This window comes from Hemitrygon akajei, chromosome 3, assembly GCF_048418815.1.
Source record: "Hemitrygon akajei chromosome 3, sHemAka1.3, whole genome shotgun sequence".
Classification (NCBI taxonomy): Eukaryota; Metazoa; Chordata; class Chondrichthyes; order Myliobatiformes; family Dasyatidae; genus Hemitrygon; species Hemitrygon akajei.
The window spans coordinates 178,021,578-178,033,890 of NC_133126.1; the positions used below are offsets into that span (position 1 = coordinate 178,021,578).

Below are 12,313 nucleotides of genomic sequence, written 5' to 3' on the forward strand. Positions count from 1 at the left end.
AGTGCATGAAATGCATTGTTGGGGTGGTGATACATTAGGGACATTTAAGAGATTCTTAGATAGGCACATGGATGATAGAAAAATGGAGGGCTTTGTGGGACAGAAGGGTCAGATTGATCCTGGAGTAGAGTTAAGGGTCAACATAACATTGTGGGCTGAAGGGTCTGTACTGTTCTATGTTCTATGAATGGTGCAATAAACTCATGGCTGGCTTCTTTTTGTGCATTCTTACCTTGTTGATGTGATACACCAACTTACCAACCTGCCCTGACTGCACCTCCTAAACCTAAGATCTCTGCAACTTGAAAGCACACGAGAAGCCAGCTTAGCAGAATGTCAGAACATCTATGTCACTGAGCATTCTGAAATGGAAATTCACCACTACCCCACTGCCAATGCTGGATGTAAATCCTGGAACTCACTATCCAAGACCTGTAGGAATACCTTCATCTGAGAGACTACAACAGCTGAAGAAGGCAACACACAAGTACATTTTCAGGGGCACTTGCTGGCTTTGCCAACAGTACCCACATCCCACTGACAAAATGGCTATCATTAGCTTTAATAAATCGTATGGAGATTTCACACTCCTTCAAAAGCCTTGGTTAAAGTCAATATTATAAGACAAAATGACATATCCCTAATAGAATAGGAAAGGATATAAAAGGATTTTTTCTTTGCTTTGGTGAAATTCCAATTGAAATAATCAATTCAATTGGGAAAAATGCACAGACGCAGTAGCACGTCATCATGCAAGGTCGCTGAGAAGATTTAAAAAGCGAGCTTCTTTCAGCAGTTACTTTTACATCTCCTTTTTCCTCTAACTTAAGAACAGTGGTTATGACCGCAAGGCCAGTTTCCATCTCTTGGTGTCTGATGTGGGATAACCGGGAGATTTCCTGCCCCCGATGGCCACATCATCACCAGGTGCATCGAGCTGCAGCTCCTTAGAGACAGAGTTAGGGAAATGGAGCTGCAGCTCGATGACCTTCGGCTTGTTAGGATAAGCGAGGAGCTGATCAACAGGAGCCACGTGGTTTTAGACCACCTAGACAACACAAGCATCTACGTCAGGATGCTGTTCATTGACTGTAGCTCAGCATTTAATACCATCGTTCCCACAACCCTGATTGAGAAGTTGCAGAACCTGGGCCTCTGTACCTCCCTCTGCAATTGGATCCTCAACTTCCTAACTGGAAGACCACAATCTGTGCAGATTGGTGATAACATACCTCCTCACTATGATCAACACTGGTGCACCTCAGGGGTGTGTGCTTAGCCCACTGCTCTACACATGACTGTGTGGCTAGGCATAGCTCAAATACCATCTATACATCTGCTGATGATACAACCATTGTTGGTAGAACCTCAGATGGTGACGAGAGGGTGTACAGAAGTGAGATATGCCAACTAGTGGAGTGGTGCCGCAGCAACAACCTGGCACTCAATGTCAGTAAGACAAAAGAGCCGACTGTGAACTTCAGGAAGGGTAAGATGAAGGAACACATACAAATCCTCATAGAGGGATCAGAAGTGGAGAGAGTGAGCAGCTTCAAGTTCCTGGGTGTCAAGATCTCTGAGGATCTAACCTGGTCCCAACATATTGATGTAGTTATAAAGAAGGCAAGACAGCAGCTATACTTTATTAGGAGTTTGAAGAGATTTGCCATGTCAACAAATACACTCAAAAACTTCTATAGTTGTACAGTGGCGAGCATTCTGACAGGCTGCATCACTGTCTGGTATGGAGGGGCTACTGCACAGGACTGAAAGAAGCTACAGAAGGTTGTAAATCTAGTCAGCTCCATATTGGGTACTAGCCTACAAAGTACCCAGGACATCTTTAGGGAGCGGTATCTCAGAAAGGCAGCGTCCATTATTAAAGACCTCCAGCACCCAGGGTATGCCCTTTTCTCACTGTTACCATCAGTTAGGAGATACAGAAACCTGAAGGCACATACTCAGCTATTCAGAAACAGCTTCTTCCCCTAGGCCATCCAATTCCTAAATGGTCATTGAATCTTTGGACACTTCCTCACTTTTTTTTAATAAACAGTGTTTCTGTTTTTGCACATTTTTAAATAATCTATTCAATATACGTAATTGATATTCTTGTTTATCATATTTCTTGTTTTTTAATTATTTTTTTCTCTCTCTGCTAGATTATGTATTGCATTGAACTGCTGCTGCTAAGTTAACAAATTTCACATCACATGCTGGTGATAATAACCCTGTTTCTGATTCTGTGCAAGACTCATTCTGAAAGTAAGGAGGCATGGGATCCAAGGAAACCTGACTTTGTGGATCCATAACTGGTTTGCCCACAGTAGACAAAGGGTGGTTGTAAAGGGCAAACATGAGGAAATCTGCAGATGCTGGAAATTCAAACAACACACACAAAATGCTGGTGGAACACAGCAGGCCAGGCAGCATCTATAAGGAGAAGAAAGGTTGTAAAGGGTTTGTATTCTGCATGGAGTTCGATGACCAGTGATATTCCACAGGGATCAGTTCTGGAACCTCTCCTCTTTGTGATTTTTATAAATGACCTGATGAAGAAGTAGAAGGGTGGGTTAGAAAGTTTGCTGATGACACAAAGGTTGGGAGTGTTGTGGATAGTCTGAAAGGTTGTCAGAGGTTACAGCGGGACACTGATAGGATGCAGAACTGGGCTGAGAAATGGCAGATGGAGTTCAACTCAGATAATTGAGAAGTGGTTCACTTTGTTAGGTCAAATTTGAAGACAGAATATAGTATTAATGGTGAGACTCTTGGCAGTGTGGAGGATCAGAGAGATCTTGGGGTTCATGTCCATGTCATTCAAAGCTGCTGCGCAGGTTGATAGTGTTGTTAAGAAGGCATATGGTGTATTGGCATTCATCAACTGCGGGTTTGAGTACAAGAGCCGTAAGGTATTGTTACAGCTATACAAGACCTTGGTCAGACCCCACTTGGAGTTACTGTGTTCAGTTCTGGTCACTTCACTACAGGAAGGATGTGGCAACTATAGAGTGAATGCAGAGGAGATTTACAGGATGTTGCCTGGATTGGAGAGCATCCCTTATGAGAATAGTTTGTGTGAACTTGGCCTTTTCTCCTTGGAGCAATGGAGGATGAGCAATGACCTGATAGAGGTGTATAAGATGATGAGAGGCATTGATAGTGTGGATAGCCAGAGGCTTTTTCCCAGGGCTGAAACGGCTAACATGAGGAGGCATAGTTTGGAGGTGCTTGGAAGTAGGTACAGAGGGGTTGTCAGGGGTAAGTTTTTCTACACAGAGAGTGGTGAGTACATGGAATGCACTGCCAATGACAGACTCTTAGATAGGTACATGGAGCTTAGAAAAATAGAGGGCTATGCAGTAGGGTAATTCTAAGCAGTTTCTAGGGTAGGTTACATGGTCAGCACAGCATTGTGGGCCAAAGGGCCTGTAATGTGCTGTAGATTTCTATTTTCTACAATCAGAACAAATTCTTTGAGTAGAGTTTCATGTTTTAACAATTGTTAGCTTTTAATTTGAGGGAGCTCAACTTGTGTCTGATTCCAAGTTTCTAAGGGGGAAAGATAATTACAAATATACGATACTTTCCCCTCATTTCTTCATAGAACTGGATTTTAAAAGCATATCATGTAAACCCAAATAGTTGCTAGGAAATGTTAGTTTATAAATTTTAACTGATTCTTCCCTCTCTCCCATGGTCTACTCTCTCTTATCAGAATCCTCCTCCTCCAGCCATTTACCTTTTCCACCCATCACCTTCCAGCCTGTCCTCCTTCCCCTCCCTCCATCTTTTTATTCTGGCGTCTGCCCCTTTCCTTTCCAGTCCTGAAGAAGGGTCTTGGTCCCTGCAAGCCTTTGTAGGTGTTGTGGTTAGACACCATGCAATTTCCATACCAGGCAGTGATGTAGCTGGTCAGGACAGTCTCATGGTGCTCCTGTAAAAATTGGTTAAAATGGAGCAGGTAGCCTCAATCACCTCCATCTCCTCAGGAAGTGGAGATTTTGTTGTGCTTTCTTGACTAAAGAGATAGTGCGATGGACCAGGTAAGATCTAGATAAGACAGCAATCAACAAATACAGGCTGGCAGGGCTTGTGACAATACCTTAATCCCTCAGTCCAGCATCTGATGGCCCAGGGAGCCCTGGGAAACCTGAGACAGACCTGATGCTCTCGATACAGGGCTAGTTAACTAGGGAACAATACCTATAACTTGGAACATTGCATATTACTCAGGAATATAGAAGCAAATTCAGAACATTGAATCAAACTCAGGAACATGGAATAGTCTTTGGAAACTTGGAGGGCCATGGGAGACCCAGGAAACCTTGATAACCTTGAATGGATACTGGAGAAGTTCAGAACATGGACTTGAGAAACTCGGAGGGTAGCCTCAGGAAAATTGGAATGTAGCCTCAGGACAAGCACCGAGAATAGAAAGCATCCTCATCTCCACCCTGACCAATGACCAAGCCACTGTTCAACCTCCGCTGGGTCCATTTATGGGCATGGTCATGGAGTGTGCTGCCAAATGATGGAACCCAAGTACAGAAGAACAACAGACTCACATGTGGAGACAGAAACAAGAGTTTATTCAGAGGAGTTCCAATAGAACATTGGTGGCTTAACCGAGTGACAAACCATTCTCAAAACACAAGGACCCCACGATTAGCGCTAATCGGGAGCCCACATTAAATAATCACATTACGCAGAAAACCCTGTGCCAGTTAAAATAAACTTGACAAGATTAATCAGCACAAGAGCTTAACAGCTGTAGATAAGACAACTATTACCAAATACAGGTGCACAGGTCCGCAGGGCTCATGGTGGTGAAGAAGGTGTTTCGCATGCTTGCCTTCATTGGATGGGGGACTGAGTATAAGAGTTGGGGCTCATCGAGTTTGTCTGGTTTATTTTCTATCTCAAACCCATTCTCCTGTCTTCATGGAGACCCTTACTAATTAAGAACATGTCAACCTCTGCATTGTATACCCTTTGTCTTGGTCTCTTCAGCAATCTGTGGCAACAAATTCTACAGATTCACCAGTCTGGCTAAAGAAATATCTCCTCATTTCTGTTCTAAAGAGACATCCTTCTATTCTGAGGTTGTACTTTCTGGTCTTAAACTCTCACACTAATAGAAACATCTTTTCCACATCCATTCTGTTTTGGCCTTTCAATATTTGGTCCCCCTTCATTTTTCTGAACTCTAGTAAGTATAGATAGATAGATAGATACTTTATTCATCCCCATGGGGAAATTCAACATTTTTTCCAATGTCCCATACACTTATTGTAGCAAAACTAATTACATCCAATACTTAACTCAGTAAAAATATGATATGCATCTAAATCACTCTCTCAAAAAGCATTAATAATAGCTTTTAAAAAGTTCTTAAGTACCGTAGATTTCGCACTACAGAGCGCACCTGATTAAAAGCCGCTGGCTCTAATTTTAGAAAGAAAATCAATTTTGTACTTGTACAGGCCGCACCGGATTTTCGGCCGCACCGGATTTTCGGCCGCAGGTGTCCCACGTTGTAATATGAGATATTTACACAGAAAGATATTACACGTGAGGATTTTTTAACTTTTAATTAAATCCATATGGTAACATAAACAAATACATATTGCAAATGCTTTTTTTCGAACCGTGCCTGTAACGCGGCTACTTTTAAATATACGTTGCGTATACTTTTTTACTGAACAACATTCCAATATCTCCTAATGACTGGTAAAAAATATATATACTGCAGCCTACCAGGAAAAGTTATTGATCGCCTTTAACTTAAAAGCAGCGTTCGCTCAGATCTAATGCCGCTCGCGTAATGCGCTCGCCCCCGCCTTCCCGTTTATCGCAAACCGGTATCCCACAAGACGCGGCGAAACCGGGTGTGACGTCATAGCATCCCGCGATGTAGTACAGAAAACAAATATAGTTAAAACACTTCTAACTTTAACTAGAAAATGAATTACTAAGCGAAAATATTATAAACTAAATAACTGCCATAAAGGCAGCACAATGCTTTTCTTCGAGTGTTTTCCATGTTGATGAGGGTGAGTACAAATGACTGATTTACAATAATTTAATTGTGAAAGTGCGCTTGATTTATCGTACAATTTCATTGGACCACTGTGAACTACTCATCAATTTTATTGGTCTACTGTTACGAGGCAAAATGTTTTTGGCGGCATGAAAAAAAATCATGCATTAGCCGCACCGTAGTAAAGGCCGCAGTGTTCAAAGCTGTTCAAAATGTGGGAAAAAAGTAGCGGCTTATAATCCGACATCTACTGTAGTTTACTTAAATACATTGAGTCCTAACCCCGGCACTTTAACATATCTTACTCCTGGCGGTTGAATTGTAAAGCCTAATGGCATTGGGGAGTATTGATCTCTTCATCCTGTCTGAGGAGCATTGCATCGATAGCAACCTGTCGCTGAAACTGCTTCTCTGTCTCTGGATGGTGCTATGTAGAGGATGTTCAGGGTTTTCCATAATTGACCGTAGCCTACTCTGCGCCTTCGCTCTGCTACTGATGTTATACTCTCCAGTACTTTGCCCACGACAGAGCCCGCCTTCCTTACCAGCTTATTAAGTCGTGAGGCGTCCCTCTTCTTAATGCTGCCTCCCCAACACGCCACCACAAAGAAGAGGGCGCTCTCCACAACTGACCTATAGAACATCTTCAGCATCTCACTACAAACATTGAATGACACCAACCTTCTAAGGAAGTACAGTCGACTCTGTGCCTTCCTGCACAAGGCATCTGTGTTGGCAGTCCAGTCTAGCTTCTCGTCTAACTGTACTCCCAGATCCTTGTAGGTCTTAACCTGCTCCACACATTCTCCATTAATGGTCACTGGCTCCATATGAGGCCTAGATCTCCTAAAGTCCACCACCATCTCCTTGGTCTTGGTGATATTGAGACGCAGGTAGTTTGAGTTGCACCATATCACAAAGTCCTGTATCAGTTTCCTATACTCCTCCTCCTGTCCATTCCTGACACACCCCACTATGGCCGTGTCATCAGCGAACTTCTGCACATTGCAGGACTCCGAGTTATATTGGAAGTCTGATGCGTACAGGGTGAACAGGACCGGAGAGAGCACGTTCCCCTGCGGCGCTCCTGTGCTGCTGACCACCGTGTCAGACCTACAGTCTCCCAACCGCACATACTGAGGTCTATCTGTCAAGTAGTCCACTATCCAATCCACCATGTGAGAGTCTACTCCCATCTCCGTTAGTTTGTGCCTTAAGATCTTGGGCTGGATGGTGTTAAAGGCACTAGAGAAGTCCAGGAATGTAATCCTCACAGCACCACTGACCCCATTTAGGTGAGAGAGGGATTTGTGCAGCAAATATAAGCCCAGAGCCATCAAATGCTCCTCATACGTTAACTCTTTCATCCCCGAGATCATTCTTGTAAACCTCCTCTAGACCCTTTCCAACAGCATCTCATCCTTTCTTAGATGTGGAGCCCAAAATCTGCTCACAGTGCCCCAAATGTGGTCTACCAATACCTTATAAAGCCTGAGGATTACATTTTACTTTCTACTCCTCTTGAAATGAATACTGACATTGCATTCATTTGAACAATGATGGCACATCACGGTCTCTTTTTGGGTGTTTTGCTGTTGCCTGGTGGGTGGTGGGCGTTGATTCTTTTTGTCAAAATGGGTGGGGAGTGGAGGTAGATGTTTGTGGCTGCTTGCGCAGGGGAGGGTGAGAGGGGGCATTGTGGTTCTAATGGTTTTCTGTCGTTCATTCTTTTGAAATTTCTTAAAATTTTCTTAGCAAGATTCACCCTGACCCTGCCCCCCCCCCCCCCCCACCGTTCCAGTCGGATTGTGGCGCAGTGAGATCAGCGCCGGGCTGGAGAACGGAGGTTCCCGAGTTTGATTTGGTGACAGAACACTCCCATGCTGGGTTGATGTCAATCCAGTGACTCCCGTACCATCCGTGCCGGGTTGATGTCGAGCTCGCAACTCGACCTCGTAAAAAGAATACTGCCACCTCCAGTTTAAATTCCCACGTGGAATATTGTGGAGGATCAAATACCCAAATCCAGCACAACCCCCACTTGTCCCATTTAACCTGTCTCAGTGCGGTGGACTTTCGGACCCAGGGAAATTCAGTGCGGTGGTCCTTAGGACCCAGCGGACCTTGGGAGCCGGCGCAGCCTGGGACCCGCCGCCCGCAGTGTTTCTGTTCCAGTGACAGGAAGCAATCATGATTGAAAATAAAGTGGAAATAATAAAGCTTTTGGAAAGAGGTGAAACACCATTGGTCATTGGAAGAGCATTAGGCTACAGTCAGTCAACGATCGGAACAATTTTAAAGGATAACGGATAAAGTGAGAATAATGGAACGTGTGAAAGGCCCTGCCCCGATGAAAGCTACAATTATTACTAAGCAACGCAGTGGTTTAATTACTGGAATACATACGTTTCTTAAGTGTATTATATGCATAGAAAGGAAAAATGTATACTATATACTAAAACAAACGTTTGACTAACTGACGCTAAATAATACCAGATGTACTTGTTCCAATTTACGTACAAATCTGACTTAAAGACGGACTCAGGAACGGAACTTGTATGTAACCCAGGGACTGCCTGTAATTGTTCAAAAGACATCAGTCTATCTTTTTTAAATAGATCAAAAAAAGAATTAATACCTTAATTTTTCCAAAGTAAAAAAATTGGATCATTCAAAGAAGGCTTAAAAAATAATTTCAATAAATTAAACTACAAAGCTTAAATTTTTTAAGATTATTAAAAAAATTAAGAAACTGGAGCCAAATTTGTAAAGAATACTTAATCACAGGGTATAAACTTAAATTAGCATCTTTAGCTAATTGCATAGGTAAAGCAGCTCCCAATAACGAGGTTAAATAAAACTTTCATTTCCAGCTTTCATTTCCAAGTCTACCCAAATTGGCCACTCGTTCTTATCAACCCAGTGTAACCAAAAGGACATATATCACACATTAACAGCCCAGTAATACATTCTTAAATTAGGCAAAGCAAGACCTCCATCCTTTTTCAATTTTTGTAAGTGACATCTACTAATTCTTGGTTTTTTATCATTTTAAATAAAAGATGAAATAATAGAATCAATCTGATCAAAAAACTTCTTAGTAAAAAAAAACAGGGATATTCTGAAATAAATATAAAAATTTCAGTAAAATCAGCATTTTGATTATATGGATGTGACCAGAAAGTAAAAATGTAAGTGGGCTCCATCTGCTAAATAAATACTTCATCGAATCTACCAAGGGAACAAAATTAGCTTTATATAGATCCTTATATTTTTTTTAGTGATTATAACACCTAAATATCTAAAGGAATCCATAACTTTGAAAGGAGTATTATCATATGTAGAAACAGATTCATTTAAAGGAAACAGTTCACTTTTATTATAATTTATTTTATATGCGATTCTCTTTAGTGTTTGCCGTCTGTCGGTAGTGGGGAAGCGGCTCATTCTCCTGCTTTGGCAGTGAATGGATTAATTCGTTTCTTCAGAAATCCAGCTCCATGTTGGCTTTTTGAAGAGAGGAGATAGATCCTGCTCCTGCATATTTCTGATCTTAACCAATACCTCTGAAGTCTTCTGTAAATCTAATCTTCCTAAATGTTAATGAATTGGAAGTGCGAAATGTCTCAGATTCAGGTTCATAACTCATCTTCCAGTCTATCTCAGCCTCATATGGGTAGCACTGTTGGCCAGAGTATTCCTACTGGCCTCGGTTTTCTGGCATCAGAAAGTGCAAGTAGACCACTTCAAAGCTCAGCTTTACCCTCTGTGTCTGCTACTTCCACCACTGCAGCTGCAGTTCCTTCAAACATGGCAAACCCCAAAGAGAAAACCCCTATGTCTCTTGTGAATGAGTTAGCCCGTTTCAACAAGATTCAACCAGAGTACAAACTTTTAAATGAACTTGGTCCAGCTCATGCCAAGGTTTTTACAGTGCAGCTGACTCTTGGTGACCAGCAATGGGAAGCTGAAGGAAGCAGCATTAAAAAGGCTCAGCATGCAGCAGCCGCAAAGGCCTTGGTGGAAACCAGTCTCCCAAAATCACCACCTCAACCACCACGTAATGATTCAAAAAATCCTGACAGTGTTACTCCAACAGTAGAGCTGAATGCCTTGTGTATGAAAATGGGAAAGAAACCGACCTACAGACCAATTGAGGATTAATCCTGGATTAAGGCCAAGCTACAACATACTGAGAAATAATGCTTACCCTCAAAGATATTTTTACCCTTTCCCTCCTGTTGGACCAGTCACTTACCAAGTTGAACTAGTAACTGGAAACCAACAGTTCCAAGGAAAAGGAAGGTCCAGGCAGGCTGCTAAACATGATGCAGCTGCTAAAGCGTTCAAAGCTTTGCAAAATGAAACCCTGCCATCCAAATTACCAGCCATTAATGGCAAAGAAACAGATGATGATGATCTCAATAAATCTGAAATAAGCCAAGTTTTTGAGATTGCATTGAAAAGAAATATGCCTGTCAACTTTGAAGTGATAAAGGAAAGAGGTCCTCCTCATATGAAAAGTTTTGTGACTAAAGTAATGGTTGGAGAATTTTCAGCAGAAGGAGAAGGGAAAAGTAAGAATATATCTAAGAAAGCTGCTGCAATAGCTGTTTTGGAGGAATTGAAGAAACTTCCACAGCTCCACACTGTAGAAAAAGTGAAACCACGCATAAAAAAGAAAACTAAATCAATAGTAAAGCTACAGACAAGTCCAGAGTATGGGCAAGGAATTAATCCAATCAGCCATCTAGCTCAAATTCAGCAAGCAAAAAAAGAAAAGGAGCCTGAATATACATTAATGGTAGAACGAGGTCTTCCTCGCCTCAGAGAGTTTGTTATGCGGGTCAAAGTTGGTGATCAAGTAGCAGAAGGAATGGGCCCAAATAAAAAAGTTGCTAAACGAAATGCAGCCGAGAAAATGTGGGAGCTTTTAGGTTTTAAGGTTCCTCAGCCTCAGCCACCTAAACCGGCTTTGAAAACTGATGATAAGCCAACTTTGAAAGAACCTGTTAAAGGACGGAAAGTAACCTTCTTTGAATCCAATTCCCCTGCAGAAGATACTGCACCAGGTAAAGATGGGTGTGTGCATCTGGAAGATGAATTTTGAATGCCTTATCCCAGCCACCAGCAACTGCCTGCTGGAATTCTACCCGTGGTTCTCGAAGTAGCACAGGCTGTTGGAGTCAATCAAGGGCATCATACCAAAGATTACAACAGAACTGCAGCAAATCCAGCAATGGCCACAGTTACTGCAATGATTGCAAGAGAACTCCTGTATGGTGGAACATCTTTAACTGCAGAAACTATATTGAAAAATAACCCTGCAGTCCGCAAGCCACTAAGTACCCTAACCAGACCTTCAGAACAATTGGACTTTCTAGCTAATGTTCAAGCATTGCAGGTCCAATATAAAGACTTCCCAAAAAACAACTAAAACGAGTATGTGTCATTGATAAACTGTTCTTCCCAACCACCTCTGATCAGCCATGGAATTGGAAAAGATGTTGAATCCTGTCATGATATGGCTGCTCTCAATATATTAAAACTGTTGTCTGAGCTGGACCAACAAAATGTAGAAATATCAAGAACAGGAAATGGACCAATTGCTGTATGCATGAAACAAGAAATTGATGGAGACACTCTCATTAAACCGGCTAACTCAAACACTTTAGGACAAACACCAGATGTCACTGACTGAAAGCTTTTTGTTTTTGACCCAAAGCTCCAAGCACCAGTGAAAATCGGATGCTTCCTGTCCTATGACATTGTAACTTCAGGTTTAGAGAACGACAGTTTGAATCTTGCTGTGGTACCTAAATCATTAAGTTATTTAACTTTTTAAAGTATACATTTCAACATTAATTCAATTTTTTTTGATGAAGGAAATTTAATCCTAGTTTTTCATTGGAACTTTGAATTTCTGTTGATGCTTCTCCAAACGTACATTACATGACGATTGAAAGGTTGCTTAACAAAATCCAAGTCATATCCAACTTATGTAGTTAATTATTTGATATGAATTGGCCATCAGTAACAAACTTTTTGGTGTAACAAAACTTGGTGTTAGTTTAAAAAAAGTGGAGTGCCTCCATTTTCTTTGTTATTTCAAAAAAGAGAAATTGAAACTCCAAATTAACTGAGTAGATAATAACTGTTTCTTGTTATTTTTGAAAAATTATATCGAGTTAAGTGTTCAGTCTTCTAGATTAATATGTTTATTCTTAATCTAGAAGATTTTTTTTACTTTAATAACTGAAGGAATTTTTG

General features: G+C 41.5%; 1 protein-coding gene and 1 pseudogene across 1 annotated transcript in view; one reads left to right on the forward strand and one right to left on the reverse strand.

The window, feature by feature from the left end:
- The window catches only part of LOC140724424 (uncharacterized), a 145,168-nt gene that overhangs the window by 108,757 nt on the left and 24,098 nt on the right, over nt 1-12,313 (reverse strand). The gene's annotated exons all lie outside the window — the stretch shown is intronic.
- LOC140725670 (double-stranded RNA-binding protein Staufen homolog 1 pseudogene) lies at nt 9,460-12,195 on the forward strand (annotated as a pseudogene).